The following is a 15,964-nucleotide window of genomic DNA, read 5'->3' on the forward strand; positions in this document are numbered from 1 at the left end:
ATAGCAAAACTCAATACTATTATGTATAGAGAAGTATACAAACTTTAGTTATTACTTAAGTGTGTATGTGTATGGAAGGCTAATTGGAAGAACCTACACAGGGTACCTGGTATTGAAATTGTTGTACTGGCAGTGGGGGTATTAAAGGAAAATAATCAAATAAAACAAAAGTAGAATGTTGCCTAGGCCAAGGATTGTCCTAATGCTATTAAGTTGGGAGTTGATCATCTCAGCCAAAAAGATGGAGAATCTAGACTAATGATATGAAGGTGAGGGACAGGATCTTATTTAGGGTCAGAACCCAAACATCAGCCAGATAGAAGAAGAGGAAGAGCATTTTTCCCATCCTGATCATCTCCTAGACTCAAGTCACTAGGACCTCAAGCATTTCCATATTACATGAGAGGTATTTGTGGAAGCTCTGCTGATGTTTGGGGAGTCTATCCCTTTCACTCAACTAATTCAAAGCTCCTCAAAATCTCAGAGACTCAAAATGCCTACATAGTGCTGCAACTTATAGAATTTCTCTCAGGGCTTCATTTCATTGTTAGTGTTTTGAATCAAAATCACTAGACTTTGATTTTATGGGTATCTCTTCCATTGCCCTTATCTCACTCTAGTCTCCTGTGCAGGATGTCTCAGGAGGACTATCTGCCTCGACTTTGATCTTCAGGAGTCCCTCTCAGCAGCACTGCCTCTGTCACCTCCCCAGATATCAGCATCTGGGCCATCCAGGATCCTAGAACTATCCTGGGGACTTAGAATCAATCCTTCCAGTAAAGGGCACTGGATACCTGCCCTTTGAATTGGGTAAGGAAAGCATCTTATGAGAGAATAGGCTTAACAATATACAAAGCATCATTTTGTAATTGGCAAAGTAATGTGTTCCAAGAGATTCGTGTATCTATGTCAGGCAAATAGCACACAAGAATGGTCAAGTGCATGCTCTGGTTTAATTTAGTTGCAGCTTTTATTAGAAGCAGAACTGGTGTCAGATTATGCCCAGTGATTTGTCAGACCTGTCAAAGATATCTGATATCAAAGTGAGTGGCTCCCTGAATTTCTAAAGACCCAGATAAACAGAAATGGTTTCAGGGAGCTAAGAGCGGGGAAAGATCAGAAAAGGAGGTCCTGATCAAATCAGATCTGGGGTGTCCTCAGAAACCAAGGAAGCCAGATCTGGTAAGGGAGACTGAAGTCAACCTACTAGGATGAAGGTTTAAGATAAAAGATATGATGAAGCAAGAAGGAAAAAAAGTCTGTGCAAATTCAGAAGACAACAAAGAGCAGTGTGGTCCAGGCCAGGGAGAGGGTTCACATCTAGAACATGTAGCCACAAAGATGGAGGACAGACTAAGATATGAAAGTGAAGGGCAGGGACTGACTTAGGATCAGATCCAAGATATCTACCAGAATAGAAGAGGAGCAGAGCCTCTTTCCCAGCCTGGTGCTACTCTAAAAGGTCATGGGGGTCAAGTAGTAAACCAGACTGGAGGAGAAACTGGACACAGTGAACACCAAAGATAATAGACATCCTTCCATAACTGAATTGTGGATATAGTCACAGCTATGAAGACATAACAAGGATACAAGTCTAATTTTTTAATCTGGAATTGCATTTAATTTGGGGAAAATCAGAAAAAAAAATGCCCTCTTCCTCCAGTCATAATCAGTTGGCTAGATCTAGGACCATTAAAACTCAGTGTCTCACATCACCTGTCTTATTAGGTTTATTTACTTTGAACATTCATCATTCTTTTTCCCTCCCTCCCCACCCCTTTCTTTCTTTCATTTTTCATGTTTGGTGCTGTGGATTGAACCCAGGGCCTTGTGCATGCTAAGCATGTGCTCTACCTTTGAAATACACCCCCACCCCTGTATTTATTTCTTAAAGAATTTCTTACTTCATACTTTAAAATTATACAAGAACAACATCTTGTTTTCTTAGAGGAAACAAGGCATTATAAATATCTGACCCAGACACAAGTCATATTAGGCAAAAGTGAGAGCCTTTAGAAAACATAAAACTTAGAGAAATTCAACTTGCTCATTTCCCTGCTTCTAAAGGTTGTTCATGGAACTGACTCTGCAAGTGACATTTCAGTTCATCAGCTATCAGCACATATATTCTAGGATGTACTCTTTCTTCGAATTTGAGAAGGTTAAAGCTAAAGCATGCCATCAGTCTGTTATTTGTCTGTCAGAAGGCCAACTGCAGTTGAAGTTCACGTGCTCTAAGAAAAACAACAGAGAGCTAACTCCAGCCATTGCAGATGCTTAAACATTGAATTAGAACTTTCTAAATGGAAAAAAAAATGTGCAGTTTTTAAAATCTAGACAATACAAAAAATGAACAGGATTTTGTATACAAAAATGGGATTTGATTGACATACTGTCACAGAAGCATATATTTTAAATTGTTTTATTACAAAGGATGCCTAGGGCTTCTGTCTTTTGTTCAGAAAGCAATTCCAAGAATTCCCTCACATCATTGGATCTTTGCATATACAGCCCCCTCTCCTGAAACACTCTTTTCCTCCTCTTATTCACTGACTAATTAGTTCTCTTCTGCTGAAAGCCATAGCCAAGTAGGAATGACGCATGGCATTTTGGGTTGAAAGGTGACCCTGCTCAGGGATTAGGGTGGCTCCGAGTTTAGGGTGGATCCTGCTGGGAATAGGGCGTATCCTGCTGCCTCAGGCTCCTGCTCCTTTGGAGTTCCCATTGAGTTCTCGCTTGGGGTTCTGAGAGAATTGGTGCGCGGAGCCGGTGGAGGCAGGGTGTTCACGGGAAGTGTGGGTAGAGTGTCGGTGAGAGTTCGGGAATAAAGAGTTTCTGTTTGAATCTACAAGGATTTTGTGGTGGCTCAGTTAGTTTGTGCCCAGCCAGACTGTGGCACTCTTCATTTTCTAAGAACATTTCTAAACTTTCTCTGAAACCCAAATTGTGGAAAGAGCCTCTGTTGTGCAGTTTCTGAGCTCCAATCCTCCATTTCACTTATTACAGAATATAGAGATTTTTATTTTACAATTGTTTGTTGTCTCCATCACTGGACCATATGCTTCATTTGGGTAATGAACACATTTTGCTCATTATTGTTTCCTTTGTACTTATTTCAGAAATTATTTCCTTAAAAAATTAATTTTGGTTATGCACTTCTGTATGTGTGTGTGTGTGTGTGTGTGTGGTACACATGCCTGCATGTATGTGATATGCACATCTCTGTAATGCACATGTTAATGCATTTGATATGAACACCTGCACACATGTGTAATGTGCATGTCTTTGTACTTAATATACATGGATATGAATGTAGTGTGCATGTCTGCATGTGCATGCTGTATCCAAAATGATCAAAAGAAAATGAGAACTGTGGAAAAAATAAAGGGCACAACCTGTATGGAAAAGTATTCAACAATGATCCACATAAGAGTGTCACATTTTTTCCAGATTATCCTACTAGACTTGGACAGTATAACCTTGTGTTCTGCAAGAGCCCAGCTCTGGGTCAGTTTCAGAAGGGAATACTTAAATGATAGTTGAAGGATAAGTGTGTCAAGTAGGCTTTCATGGTGGGAGGATGATGCAAATTCTCAGCTTAGACTAATGCCTGGGAAAAGAGGTTTAGTTTGCCTTAAAGATGCATGAAGAGGTGGACTGTGGAGGTTTAGAAGCTCAGGGGCAGAAAACTCTGAATTCTAAGGCAAGAGAGAAAGGCTGGAGATGGGCAACACCATAGGAAGGCCTTCATCATATCCTCTATGTGAGATCCAAGCATTCATGTCTGTACCCAGTGCAAAGCATCAATCACTGCATCGTACATAATTCCTCTTAAATATCTCCACACCATCAATGGCATGCATGTGTTGCAACAATTCGTCTTTGTATGAGTGGTACTTTGGGGATTGGGTTTGCAAGATGGTGCCAAAGCCCTGGCCTGAAGAAACAATAGTTCTGGATTTCCTGTTTACAAGTTGTCAAATTGAAAAGAGACTCAGAAGAGAGTAGAGGGTGGAGGAAAGAAACATCTATAAAGCAGGTGAACAGAGCGACAATGGAGAAAAGAAGCTTCTATTTTTCAAAAACTACAGAGGAGTTTGACCTCTGAAGAGGAAAGGTAGAAGGCAGACTCTGGAGAACAGGTAAAATGTCAGGGAACACAGGATGGAGATGAGGATGCAATAAGTGTAAAAACACAGAAAATCCCATTGATAAATAGGGTCAGGCCCGGGAATAAAGGAGGATGGAAAGTCTTCAGAAGTCTGGGCACTTCCGCATAGTAAGATCAGACCCACAATGTAGAATACAGCTCAGGTGCCAATATGAGAAATAAAATAGAGAATGATGTGAGCATAAGACCAGTGAAAATGATCAGAATATCAACCTACTGAAAAAAAAAGAATGATTTTTTTAAAGAAAACAAACTACTTAGCTATAACCTAAAAAACATTGTATATTTTATTGAAAAACAGGAAGACTCCACTGATATATACCAGGGAGAGGGGGCACGTGACTTCCACATATCAAGAGATTGCTAAAGAATTTTAGCAACTGCCAGTCCAAGCTCATGTGACAGAAGCAAGTAGTTACCCTACCCGACATCACATTGCACAGAACTGGGTTAACCAGGACACAGGAAAATAATTTTTATGTTTTATGAATGTATCTTTCAATGACTAGAAGAGGGGGAAAATAAAGTATATACATCCTTTTTTAATGATGCTGGGGATAGAACCCAGGACCTTGCACATACTAGGCAGTTACTCCCCCACTGAGTTACATCCCCAGCCCCATACATGCAGATTGATCAAAGCTTATTTTTCTACTAGACTCAGGCATAGAGAACCTGTACATTGTAACATCAATTTTATGATCTGAGAGAGTTTCCTAAAATGACTCTTCTAGAATTAAATGTTATTTCATCAACAGTCTAGGGCACTTAATGGATTGAGTCATATGAAAGATTGCATAAAATTTGCATTATAAAAGATTCATAAATTTTAAAAACAGATTAATTTTGTCCTCAAAGAGGATTAATTGTTGTAATATTTCTCAACCTTACTACAATTTTAATATATAACATAATTGATTTGTCTCCTCATTTCATTTGATTTAAACATAAAGAGAATAGTAATCACAAAATGCCAATTCCACTGATAGCTACTAAGATTTATGATGGTAGAGCTCTTGATACTTAAAGACTTTATTATTTTTATTTGCTGTTCTATTTTTAGGTGTAGTTTTACAAAATATATGCTCTTATATTCTCTCAAATTAGAAAAGTTGAGAAAAGAGAATGCCAGTTTGCTCATAAGCCACAAAAATATTTGCATAGGAAAAAATAGGAAGAATGAGTGACATTCTATAAAATAGGACCTATAAAATAGGACCTATAATGATTCTCCTATGGAAAGGAGATGCATATAATGTCTTCAAATGGCTCAGCTAGAAATTAGCACAACTATATTGGGATTCACATCCATCTGGCCAAAGCACCCTACTAAACATTTTTTTAAAAGAAATGGGTATATTTTTTAACCCCTGTACCCACTTCTTTCTACAAAAACTATGCAATGCAGTATTTAATTGCATCATTATTTATTTAGGAGGTATTTATTTAGCAGGCAGGGTATGAATTTTGGTAAATGCCAGGAATATAGGATAAATAAACCAAACTATTTTGTCCAGATGTATTTAAAAATGTATAAATATACAGATACACATATGAGTGATGTATATTTATAATAAAGATTAATTAAAGTCTACATAAATATTTCTTTAGGATGATGTTTCTCATTGCTGAATGACTTAATGGTCAATAGTATTTGTATAAAAGACATAGAAAGCTTTAATAATATTCAGCCTGTTAAAAAGGAAATATTTCTTTAAACACATTACTAATTACTTCAAAGTCTGCATGTTCAACTTCTAAATGGCTAGTCATCTCAAATTTTAAATTTAATGATTTCTAAAATAACAATCTAGATTTTCCATTAGGAACAATGTTTTTTGAACTGGTATTGATAACTCAATATAGCTTCAAAAACCTGTCATATTCATTATGTATATTATATATATTTCAATTGTTAAATTGAATATAACTTGTATGTATATGGTCCTAGACATTATCAAGTTTCAAGCAGAGTTAATTAGAGCTTCAGCTCCATTATCTCAGCACTCTTCTCCTTGTTCTGGCATTAAGAGTCCAGGGGCTTTGCTCATGGCAGAGGAAAGCACAGCCATCCCATGCCCCACACCCATAAATAGCTGGCAAGGAGAGAAACAGCAACATTTCACCTAGCCATTATGCAAGTTCCAGTCATTACTTGGACCAGATCTTTTTAGGCTATTTCTCTATGATTAAATCACCATAACAATGGCAATGAATCAGCTCCATCCTGTCTGAAATGAACTCTGGTTTGAAAATAGTTCCACCGAAAACTTCTTGGGTCCTGAAACAACAGAAAAATTCCTATTGTAAGTTTACACCACAAGTATTAGAAAATGTAGTTGTGACTTTAGAGACTTTTAAGACAAAACCCACAAATTATTGATTTTGTAAGTTGGGAGTTCAGCAACACCAAAAGGCAGAGACAGGGTATTAGAAAGAAGCCCATGGAGGTCAGCACTAGAAAATGAGTCCTGTCCCTATTTACAATGAATCCTACTACCATGACAAATCCAGCCACTGAGACAACTCCCACAATAGGTTCAAATTTTAAAATGACCAATGGAAGTAATTGTGGGCAATATTCTATTTAGGTTTTCTAAAGTAACGTATGGTTGGGGGGTGGAAAATATTCTAATCAGGTATAAGATAATCAATGGGAAAAAATAGGGTAAATTTTTCAAACAAGTTTTTATAAGGAAGAGAATGCATCCAGTTCAGGATATTAGTCCCTATTTTCCAGACATTGAGCATTCATTGAGCATTGAGGCCTTGAGCCTCTCTCTTCTCTCTCCTCCCTCTCTCTCTCTCTCTCTCTCTCTCTCTCTCTCTCTCTCCCTGCTTCATTCTCCCTAATGGAGTGCTATCTTCACCTTCAATAAATCTGTACTCTGTTACTTTTGTGTGTCTCACTCAATTCTTTGTTCCAGATGCCAAGGACCTGGACTTTGACTGGAATGGACAATTTTTCCTATTTACTTCAAGATTAGTGATTTGAAAGACTTTGAAAGACTTTCAGTTAAATGGCCCTAAATGTTTACAATGAAACAACTTTTACTTATTAAACATTTCTTAAATATTCAAAGTACTCATACATTCTTACACTGTATTCTCTAAAATTATATATTTGAAGGAATCTTCAATTTATAAGGTGAAATAAAGATGACTTATAATGAAATTTATTCAATTTCATGTTTTTGGAAAGCATTGTTAGGATAAATAATTCTTAGCTAAAATTGTAACCACCCTATTCTGATTATGTGTCTGCTCAGTTGGTTATTTTCTGGGGAAACTGATCATGGTTCTTACTCATTTTGTGAATTCAAGCATGCTACATTTCCTATTTTAGACATGAAATATCTCCGAAGCTGAGTGTACAATAAAGAATAATGCAATGAAGTACATTTTTCTCCTCAAATACTCATTAATTTTCTAATAAAGTTAATTGCTATTGAGGAACAATGGAAAAGCAGATACCTAATTTATTATGTTACTTTATAATATTTCATCCTTTTAGAATGTAAAATTTTAAGTAGGTTTGGTAATCTCCCTTATTGGAGACTGAAATATTGAAAAGACAGCTTAAAAATTGGAATTAGCCCTTTACATCACCTGTATCAGAAACAATTTTTTTTTTCTGGAAGATTTACTTACATCTAATAAAAAAAAAGTTTTAATGGAAGTTTAGAGATACTGAGTTAAAAACAAAAATTGTCAATTACTGTATAACATGCATTATTTTGTGAAATTTTGTTTTTGTAAGTACTGTTAACCCCAGTGTATTTCAATTACAAATTGACAAATTTGGCAATATATGACTGACAATAGAACCAAGAGTCATTCACTAAAATACTTTATATCCTTCCAGAAAGCTTTTACTATCTGATCCCCTTCAGCACAGCTTAGATAAGTAAATAGGAAAGATCTTTGCCCAAGAACTCAAGAGATTCATTGAGGATTAGGAGCACTTTGCTGAGCAAAGTAAGGTAGTGCTTAGCTGATGGATCAGTTTCACAGGCAGGAACAGAATTTAGAGATTTCAAAGCCATGAAAATTATCAGTGAAAACCCTGAAGAACAGTGAAATTCATAACTTGCCCAAGGTCATGCAAGACTAGATTGGTCAAAGATCCTCAATTACAATTCTTATGACTGACATCAAATGAAGACTAAATTTTAAGCCCTCACCCATGTCCCTTTCTTTTCCCAGAGTACTTTCTAAAAATATTGATTGCATTTTATCTACACTTCAGTCTACTGATGAACTACAATGAAGATAAAGAACTTCTAATGGTGATAAACTTAATGACATAGATTGGACACAATGCTCATTATTTAATAATGGGTACTTCATAATGCTAAGTGGCTATAATAGATTTCAATGCATTTTAAAACATTTTAAATTTTATTCTTAAGTTATATTATTTCAGTCATGCATTTTCCCATTCTATGTCTACAAGAGAAATGTTGAAGTTTAAAAAAAAAACAGAAAAAAACACTTTGATCTCCTAATTCACCAGATTTAATAAATTGGATTACTCCATGAAACATTTTTATAAAGGTTTTTTTTAATTTTTATTTTGTCTTTAGAAGTACCTATATTTTTACACTATTGAATGTATGGCATTATAGTATATGGCAAAATAAATTTGGAGTTCAATATATTTGAAACTTTATAGTTTCATTCTTAATCTAAAAGTCATCATAGTGTTTCTTCCAATGTGATACATGCACTTGTTGAATGAAACAGGAACAAGAAAAGAAAAAAAAAAAAGGCTGAGGTGGGTGGCAGTCCAGGCATAAATTCCCTGGAGTTCTTATTTCCACACAGATTTACATGTATCTGAACAGAACACTGGGATTATGGGATGGATCTTGGCTTTAGGAGAGCTCAAAGCATGATTTCTAGTAGGATTTTATCAAGGTGGATATCTACAAACTTGTAGCAGCTGAAACTTTCATTAAACTAGAGTATGGAAAGAGAAATGAGGTTTGGATAAATAGATAATCACTGCAATCACTGTAAAACTTAATCCCTACCAATGGTATGCTCATAAATATATAGAGGATAAGCAAGTTCAATGTAATTGATGGACATATTCAATTTGTCATAAGACATAAGACACAGCCCCTATTCCATAAAAGCTCTCCATTTACTGTAGAATTTTAGTTCAATTAGGTATGAGAGTGTGATAGGGTCTATTCAGATAAAAAAGAAAAGTATTAGACTGGGGGTACAGCTCAGTTGGTAGAGAGAGAGAGAGACAGAGACAGGAAGGAAGGAAGGAAGGAAGGAAGGAAGGAAGGAAGGAAGGAAGGAAGGGAGGAAGGGAGGAAGGGAGGAAGGGAGGAAGGGAGGAAGGAAGGAAGGAAAGTGAGGGAACTTAATTAAATAATCTCAGAAGCATCTTCCTGCTCTACAACATTCTTTAAAGTAATAATCAAGTAGTGGATAAATTGATTTACTCTGAATGATTAACTCAGTGCTGAGTATAAGACCATGTCAAGAAAGGTGATAAGGATGAAATCAAATCATAACTGATCTCTAGGTAGGGACATTTGATAGCAGATGTTGTCATCTTAATAAAACTCTGCCCATATGTCCCCTTAGTTTTGGAGAAATCCCTCATATATATAATGTTTCAGCTACTTAGACTGGACCTTGGCAATCAGTTTCTCAGACTTGGGATGAGTATGGGGTGACCTTAGTCTATTGTCATACAAAAAAAATACTAAAAAAAATCAACTGGAGAAAATGTTCATTTTGAGTCTTAATTTCATAGGTTTCAGTGTGTGGTCATTTGGCTCTGTGGCTGTTAGAACTGTGACAAAACAGTACATTGTAATGAAAGTTCATGGTAGAGGACACTATTTACCTCAAGAGACAGGGAAGCAAAGAGAAAGAGAAGAGACAAACATCCCAGCATACATTTTAAATGCATTGCCTCAATAATGCAACTATCTTTCACTAGGACCCATTCCCAAATGTCCCATACCTCCCAATATTGCCACAGATTGGTGACAAAGTCTGCAACACATGGGCTTTTAGAGGACTCTCAAAGTCCAAACTGTAGCACAGAGGGAAAAACAGATAATTCCACTGTGGTGGGGTGGGGGGCAGCTATGATTTCCAGAGTCTGCCACAGAAGTTAGAAGTGGACAGTAGAGTGGTATTCAGGGGTAGCTGTGAAGGTGGAGTCATCTTGGTCAGTTCTGTGCCTCACTGGGCCTATTCTTTCTGCCACTATGGCATTGGGTTTTGCATCACTGGAAACATCCAATGAAGGGACAACTCCTAAAGAAAAATGACTCACTGGGCACATATGATAGCTCCTACTGGATTGGAAATCATGTGTGATACTTACTGTCATTCAAGGCTCTTTGGACCTCCACATGAACTTGTAAAAAGTAGATTCTAATGTGGACTGAAATCATTGATCTTCTGGCCTACACTAAGGCTAGGGATGAGTATGAGTAATGCCCAGGAAATCCTTATCCCTGCTTCAAATACTTTGTGTCCAGTGGGATAAATTCATAAAAGACATTGAAATGTTATTTGGGTTAGGCTGTGCAGGCTCATGTCCCTTTTAGGAAAGTAGATTTGGATCACTTTACTGATCTAAGAATCTAATGAATCAAAGAGAGTATACTGAAAGCAGAGGGACCTAGAATATGAAATGGTCCTCAGGATCACTCAAAGCTTGATGACTTCCCACAACAATGACATCCTTGTCCATGTTTTCCTCTTTGCTGTATCATCTGGGGTTTTTTTGTTGTTGATGTTTTTTGTTTGTTTGTTTTATTTTGTTTTGTTTTGTTGTTTTGATATGCAAGCTGTCCTTGCTTCTTAGCAGTGAGGAAACACACACACACACACAAACACACACACAAAAAAAACTTAATGAATGAGAAAAACTAGGATATTTATAGGATCTAAAGATATTTTTGTTAAAAACTCTATATCAGTTATTCATCTAGTGGGAATTGTTTAGTTAGTAAAATTAATGAGTGAACTATTGAAAAACCAGCCTCTACCTCAGAGCAAAGCCTATCCAAGGAAGGGACATCACCTTTGTCCTTGGAAAGACCCACAGACAGGCACATTCTCACCTGCTGAGTGGTTTATTTACAAATAACAGGAGAGATCTGCTGCGCCAGGTGTCCCTGACTCAGTCAGGCTAGGTGGGGACCCATAGCAATCCCCTAGCAGCCACCAATCAGCATGAGACAGGGAAATACCTGGGATGCCAGATGACCCTCCCAGTAGTTTATGGTGTTAGGAAACCATGTAGTTCACCCCTCTTGGCTTAAACCAATCAGTTCAAATGAATCCCCCTCTTGTAGTAACCAATCACCCCTACCCAACTTGTTCCCGCCAGTGAATGTGCTAATCATGTTTTAGAGTTGTTATTTGATTTTCCCATGGTGTGTGATGATTTGATAAGAGATGCTATGATGTATGTGTGGGTCCCTGCTTTCTCCAAAGAATGTATAAAACTGCTGCAAACCCTGGTCTTGGGGCCTCTCAGCATCACCAGTTGTTGTGTGCGCATGGAGGACTGAGCTAGCTTGCAATAAACACCTCTTTGCTGTTTACATCTATCTTGGTCACTGGTGGTCTTTTGGGGGTCCCGAATTCAACATAACACTATTATTTTAATATATTAGAAATATATTATATGTATTATATATAATATATATTATATATATAATATATAATAATAATATTTGATATATATAATGTGAATTTGTTAATTTTTAATCTTCCTATAGACAAGATCATTTTTATACAATTTCATCTTGCACACTATAACATAGATGAATCTCAAGATAATTATGCTGAAAAAATGAAACCATACATAAGATTACATATTGTATGATTTCATCTATATAAAACTCTAGAAAATGCAAATATTGTCACAGAAAGCAGAACTACGTTGCCTGAGGTTGGGGGAGGGCCAGGAAGAAGGAATTACCAAGGGACATGAGGACACTTTTGGGCATGATAGATGTGTTCATTATGTTGGTTGCAGTGATAACTTTCTGAGTATGGACATATGTCCAAAACTTATCAGTTGTATACTCTAAATATAAGTTGTTTATTGGATATCAATTATACATTATTAATGATGGTAAAACAAAAAAAAATACTCATATAAGTTACAGGGAAAAAGTAAGATAACTTCAGAATGTACTGGGAATTTTAAAAAATAATCTTCCTATTATTCCTTTAAGTAATGTGCAAATCTAAGAAATAAATAAGTTATTACAATATATTTTTATGTGTTCAATGACACAGTAGTTATCATTCTAGTACTTATTTACATTAGTGAAACATTTTATTTCCTCTGATTTAATCTGGGAATACTAAACCATGGAGGTACATTTAATTGTACCATAAATGTACATTTAAATGACTTTATTAATGGCCAAATCACGGCCGAGCAGATATTCATGGCCTTATCCAATGATGTAAGTCTTAATCTCTGTATTATCTCAATTGGTGACTGATATCTTTTTCTAACTTTATTAATTATCATACCACCTTTAGGAAAATTTTGTGATGAACTCACTATCCCTATTACATGTTGGCTTTCACTACTGTGCTCCTGAGATGAACCTGTCTGGGCAGGTGGGTTCATGTTTGTTGAATGAATAACTAAATGAAAATACACCCTCTTCCAGGATGTGTTTTTGCTCACTCAAACTAAAAGTGATTCTTTTCTCATCTCTGTATGTCTATGAGTTGTACCTGGCCTATAGCACTTAAAAAAACAGACAGTGGGTGTTCTTGTCTCTCCTCTTGGATTTTATGAGTTTATTTGGGAAATAAGCTCCTGCTTGCCATTCAACACACAACTGATTATTATCCATGATTTAATAAATAGTTATTTTTTTCCCCACTGAACATACAATACCCACTACAAAACAAGTAAAAAAGTTTCTAGTGACCTGCAGCCCTGGGGTGAAGGCTATTGTGCTAAAATAATGTGCAGACTTCCCACAGAGAGCTGGGATTCACAGCCTCACAATTGCAGTCACCAAGTGCTTTAAAAACAAGCCCCAGCAGAGGGACTCAGTGATCCATAGCAACCAGTGACAGCCTTAGGCCCTGCACTCCTGCACCTAACAGAAAGGGCCAGAAAACACAGTGCCTGCTAAGCTTGCAGTTTTGAGCCTCTGGGCTAGCTAACAAGCACCAGAGGCTGGCTGAGCAACTCAGCAACCAGGAAGAAGCTCCTGTGCCCCAGCAATATACAGCCACAAATCGCAGAGTTACCAGCTAATATGAAACCCATTCAGACTCATGGACCCATAGAAAGCATTTCCTGAGGTTAACCCCAAGCAGCCAATGGAGAACATTGTGCATAAGCAATGCATAATACCCCACAGAGGAGCTTACTGAAGAGCATCTCACAGACACCAGCCACTGCCCCATCTTCCCAGATAGAAGCCACAGAGGAGGCAGCAACCCTGCACCTCCACAGGCCACCCAGCACTATTTCAGCCAGACCAGTGTACCTCTACCATAATCTGCAACACCCCACACATTCCAAAAATACACACAAGGGAGCCTATATCAGATGTAACAGCTCTAAGTACATACATGTACTTTCTTTTTCTTCAGGAGGGCATAAAGACTGCATCTCCTATGAATTACCATCACTGCTAAGTTTCAGTCAATTAGGACCTGTCTTCTCTGACCTTCCAGAAAATTAGTATGTGCATGGACACACCAAAGATTAGAGGAGGTCTCCTAATCAGAGGTGTGCTAATGTGATTGCTACCTCCACATCTCAGGGGTGGATAAATCTAACCAAGGAGGTAAAAGATCTTTAAAATGAAATATATGGAACACTGAGGAAAGAAATTGAAGGGACCTCATAAGATGGAAAGAGTGGAAGACACAGAGACAAATCCACATAGATATAGTCATTTGATCCTTGACAATATTGGCAAAAACATTCATTGGACAAAAGACAGCTTTTTAAACAATTGATGCCAGGAAATCTGGATATCCCAGTGAAAGAATGATAGCAAAAATCAACTGAAAATGAATCAAATACCTGGGAATTAAACCACAAACTGCAACTGCTAGAAAAAAACAAATTCAACACTACAACATATTGGCTCAGGCACCAAATTTCTTAACAAGACTTCAAAGCTCATAACCAAAAATCAATAAATGAGACAGTAACAAATTACAAAGCTTCATAACAGCAAAGGAAACAAGAGTGTAAACAGAAAGCCTACACAGTGGGATAAAATCTTTGTCAGCCATGCTTCCGCTTCCAATAGGGGATTAATATCAAGAATATATAAAGAACTCAAAAAACTTAATATATATATATATATATATATATATATATATATATATATATATATACACACACACACACACACACACACATATACACATACATACATATATATGCAAATTAAGTAAATGGAATTTCATAAAAGAAGAAATGCACATAGCCAACAAATATATGAAAAAATGCTCAACATCCTAAGTAATCAGGGAAACAAATTACTCTCTGGTTAGAATGGCAATCCTCAAGACTATAAGTAATAATAAATGCTGACAAGGCTATGGGGAAAATATTATAGTTATGCAAATTAGTGCAAATGTTTTGGAAAGCAGTATGTAGATTTTTCAAAGGACTAGGAATGGAAGCACTATATTACCTAACTCTCTTGCTTTTCGGTATTTATCTAAAATAACTAAAATCAACATACTATACTGATAAGTACATGCCAATGTTTAGAACAGCATAATTCATAATAGCCAAGTTATGAAACCAGCCTAGGTGCCCATCATCAAACAAATGGATAAATAAAATGTTGTGTGTGTATATGATTAGGATATACTAGACTATACCATAGTATAGATAGACTATACTCCACTGTTGAACACTCGAGTTTATTCCTCCTATCTCACTATATTTTTTACACTCTTTATCCAATCATACTAATTCTGTTCATCTGTCAACACAGAGATACTGCTCCCTGTGGCTGACCATAGAAACAATCCTGTATCCAAATTTAGTGATGGTATAGCTGCCAGAGTCCCATATTCTCCTGGCAAGAACACATAATCAATACATAGCACAAGGTTTGAGTGTAGCTTGCATGGCCTGGTATATGTTAGGTCCAGGGGGAAAAAATAGCTGCATTGAAAAAAAAAATAGCAGCTACATATTCAAGAGTTTAGAGAACCATCATTTACTCCTTAAACTATGTTTTTTGTAATAATTAGGGCTTTTTTATTTTCATTAAAAATTCATCAGAAGTTTAATTTTAAAAGGTTATTAAACTCATGAATTCAAGATAGGGTATTATTATTATGCTAAATAGATGGATAGCTTAAAATTTAAGTGGATTTCTAATTATGTAGTTTCTATATGTTAAAAAAGTTTCTTTTCTAAGAATAGGATGGAAACATATATTTGAGGAAGATAAATTATTTTTAAGTTTTAGTATAAAAAGTGATGTTTCATTTAAGGATTTTTTTCCTTTTCTATTTTATTTATTTATTTATTTATTTATTTATTTATTTATTTATTTATTTATTTATTTATTTATTTCTCATATTCAAGAGTGAATCCAGGGCTGGGGATGTGGCTCAAGCGGTAGCGCGCTCGCCTGGCATGCGTGCGGCCCGGGTTCGATCCTCAGCACCACATACCAACAAAGATGTTGTGTCCGCCGAGAACTAAAAATAAATAAATAAATATTAAAAATTCTCTCTCTCTCTCCTCTCTCACTCTCTCTTTAAAAAAAAAAAAAAAAGAGT

This window comes from Spermophilus citellus (genome assembly GCF_964194105.1).
Source record: "Spermophilus citellus genome assembly, chromosome: 12".
NCBI lineage: Eukaryota > Metazoa > Chordata > Mammalia > Rodentia > Sciuridae > Spermophilus > Spermophilus citellus.